The following is a 4,267-nucleotide window of genomic DNA, read 5'->3' as shown; positions in this document are numbered from 1 at the left end:
TCTCTCGTCCATTGTCCATTATTCAATAGCCTGGATATACCGTTTGTTGTTAATTGCTTGAAGTTTCACATTGATTTTCTTAATTTCATGAAAAGATCATTTAAACATCCTAAAGTGTTCCACCACAGCATCATGGGCCATAGATAGAACATCATTAGGGTTCTCCCTTTTCAGACTAAGAAAAGGGGAATTAGAATTGAGGTCCTTCGGGAAGGGGAGTCTATATCACTTCTAGAGGGGGCTAGGATAAAGTTGTCCAGGATGGAGTTGCGAGATGGATGAGGGTAAGAAATTGAGGTATAGGTAGGGGAGGCTCTAGATCTCATTTATCTTTGTGTCCAATCTTCAAATAAAAACTCTGACCTTGAATTAGACTCATCCATATTCCGGTATTCCACTCTTCCTCATTAGAAGATAGGCTAACATGATCTTCTTCCTTAGACTCGCTAGAACCTTGAGGAACCCTAGATGAAGGGGTGGGCATGGTTTTCATGTGCTCATGGATAAGGAAAAGAAAACCCCCATGAAGGATAGAGAATTTTTTGTTTTTCCTATGCTCCTTAATGCTAGCATTAATGGTTAAGAAGAAGGGGAATGAAATCTTCACATTGTGCCTAAAATGATTAAGAAAAATAAAATGATGCTCGTAGGCCCTAGTATATCTCCATCAAGGGTAACTTATTTCATCAAAACAACAAGAACAAAGTGCCAAATAGATTTCATGATGTTACTCATGTCATAGCTTCTTTTATCCACTTTGGCCAACTTTTCTCTCTCCTTCTCATTTCTTAGAAATATTTTGACAATGGCATCAGACATTTTTTTATTTTTGTGAAACTTCGCACCATCTATTGACAAACTAGTGACTTTGATGATCAACTTCTCATCAATTTCCACCTTTCCGGCCTCAAATTGGATTTTTCCATCCTTCAAACCCTTGGAAAATTTCTCTATGACATTTGTATGTGTTGGAATCCAATAACATTGAGAGGGGGCCTGAATTCATGTTATACCAAAATGATTAATTTTATCCTTATTAAAACATGCATACGCCAACTGATATACCAGTATATACAGACTTGAAAGAAGTAAAGAAACCGATAAGACAATCACATAAATGAGAACCATAACACACAAAATTATACATGGAAAACCTCAAAGAGGAAAAACCACGGTAGTATTTGTGACCCACAATATCAATCCACTGGCCATATGAAGAGATATTACAAAATATGAGGGGCCTACACTTGCAGGAAGGCTTACAACCTAGAGCACACTTCTCAATCACAAAAGGAGCCTCACTTCCTACATAAAATTCCAGACTACAATATGAAGAAGTGTTGAACTACTAAGATAGCATCTTCTATGCTAGAATATAGTTCTGGTTTAAGATTCAAGTCCATTCCAGTCTGAAACCCTAAACCCTTTACCTGAATAACCCTTAAATGAATTTACTCACATACATGATCTCTCTGATATATTTTGCATCATGTTAAATTCGCATATCCATAATCTCCTATCTCATGTCTTTTTCAAAATGATCTATCAAACTGACCTATATACCCTATACAAATTTTCATGCCTTATGTCGGCTTACAAATATATATACAATATCAAATTACATGTTGGCCAAATAATATAAATACATAAATATTAAAACCAATTGCCAAACTTGGATGTAAAACATGTCAGCCTCCAATACCGATAACCTTTACTAAACTATGTCGGGCTGCATAGCCGGTAACCAAAGAAACCCTTCTATCTTGTCGGTGTCAGTGCGGGTGGTGGTGTAGTATCTATGAAGTGCCTATCAGTACACCACTAAACAAAAAAATGAAGCCAAAACATAATACCATGTTGCCATCAATGAAAACATAGTGAAACTAGCCAATTGAGTGTCAATTGCCAACAATCTCCCCCTTTGTCATTGATGGCAACACTCATGTGAAAAAATGGTCAAGGTTTCATCTGTTGGTTTCATCCTGCCTTGCTCCCCCTAAGATGAATATGGAAAATACTCCACATCTCCATAACTCCCATATCTCCATAGCTCTCATATCTCCATAACTCCCCCTAATGTATACAAATCTTTTTATTCTTTTTAACATCTATATCACTCCCTCTTTAACATCAATGCCATCAAAAATTCTAAAAGGAATGTCAAAGAAAAAGAACCGTACAATGAATATCCCAAAATTTCTTACCGGAGCTTAACGAATTTCAAAATTTCTGAATAAGCCTTCTCCAGTAACTTAAAATAAGTATCCCAACCTATTTTGAATATGCCGGAAATAGATACAAGTCCACTCAATATATGTGCAAAAGACTCTTTCTCATTTACCTTTGTCGGTGTGGGATTTCCCACCATATCCATGCATTATTTTTTGTGTACACTGAGTGAATCCAACTGGGGACTCACCAAGCCTCTCAAACTTATATCTCTTCTTATTATTTTGTCTCTTTCCTTCTCAAGAACAGAAATTTGGTTCTCCAAAATCAAAATTTGACCATCAATTGATGTACTCAATGAAATCAATCCGTGAAAAGAATTAGCTATATTTGCAATTTTCTCTTGAAGTTATTTTATCTTCATATCCACATTAGCTATAAGTATATTAGTGTTACAACATACCTTATATATATTTGTGCATTGCTTCAAATAATTTTCTATTAGTTTCAGCTTCTCATCAATCTTTTTCTTCTCAGATTCAATTACCTGATCAAATGCAACTCTCTTAGCCTGAGTAAACCTCTCCAATGCTTGCCGGTTTGAAATTTGTTGTAAGGATTGAAAATCCTTTGAAAAATGCTCAGTAATTAACTTAAGCTTTCTGGATGGGTTCGCTTCATTATCAATCTTGCACTTCAGGACCAGTCTGTGTAAAATGGTGATTGATTGATCAATAATCCCTTTATCTGTGGATCCCTCCTTAATTAATTTTTGTGCTGCCATCATCATGAGTTCAATAGGACTCATCTCTATTATTTTTTTATTTTTGACCTATGAGGTGTCAATTAACAACAATGATGGACCAACTATTGGTTCCCTGCCAGATTCCCCTTTCTTCTCTTTTGAAGATTTATCCTTTATAACCTCCTCATTTGCACCGGTGGCTTCACCACTTGGTGCAGTCTGTGTAACTATCAGTTCCTCTATAGAAACTATAACCTCAACCTGTACATTTTTATCCGGAGGACTATTATCCTCAATATTAGTACCCTGTAGAATATTAACTTTTTCACTCTTTGTGTTAACCGGTATCTCAATATTTGTCTGTACATTTGTATTTACCGGGGCTTCAATTTCCACTATCTTAATATTTTTTCAAAACTGAGGGTGAAGTACCCATAATCCCCTTCCCTTTTCCTTCAACCGGGGTATCTACAGTGTTTGTCTTAGTTTCCGGTGAAGTAAATAATCCTCTGTTCTCTCCAAGGAATTTAACCCATGCTTTTTGAGTCTCGTTTATTATTTCATTTACTCTTCCTAGCACCAGACTAGTTATTCTATGTTTGCTATTGAAAAATTTTCTATCTGCCACCTCAAGTGTCTTTTCCATTTCATTTGGAGCAATAGTAACACAAATAGATAATATCTCTTGAATTTATTATGTTTATCTTCTTGCATAGCTGATAGTCTTTTAGCATCTAACATGTTATACAATTCAGCCGGTATTTGGTTTTCTTTTTCTATTAATGCTTTCTTATAAATATCCAAGTATAATAAGACTACTTCCTCTACCTTTCTTTGTTCATCATCCTCTGAGTTTTCATAATAAAATTGAACATTCTTCAATATGCCATCCTTAGTGATTTCATCTACTAATTTTGCGCAAGTTTTATGTGGTATGATAGTCACATTACCATATTCAATTGCTAAATCAATGTCACTCTTCTTCTTCCTCTTTTTAGTATCAGATGTAGCTAAAGTTGTAGCTTTTGGTGCTTGCTTCTGTGCCGATATTTTGATTGTAACCTTCCTAACTAGTTACTTCTTAGCTTATACCTGAGCTTCCTCTGTTTTCTTTCTAACAACCCTCTTAAATGCCAATGGTGTGTCATCCTTAGATTTTGATTCTGTAGTAATAGGCTCAATGTGAACTTCATCAAGATTCTTCCTCTTTCTACCTTTCCCTGAGACAATATCAATTAAAGCTTTAATATCCTTTGAGACCTTCTCTGCAAATTTTCTTGCTTTCCCTTCCTACTTCTCTCTTTTCTTCCGGTTGAACTCTGTTTCAACCTCTTGTGTTTTATGTTGTGCAGT

The sequence above is a fragment of the Cryptomeria japonica genome, chromosome 2 (genome assembly GCF_030272615.1).
Source record: "Cryptomeria japonica chromosome 2, Sugi_1.0, whole genome shotgun sequence".
Classification (NCBI taxonomy): Eukaryota; Viridiplantae; Streptophyta; class Pinopsida; order Cupressales; family Cupressaceae; genus Cryptomeria; species Cryptomeria japonica.
Note: the sequence above shows the minus strand (reverse complement) of the source record.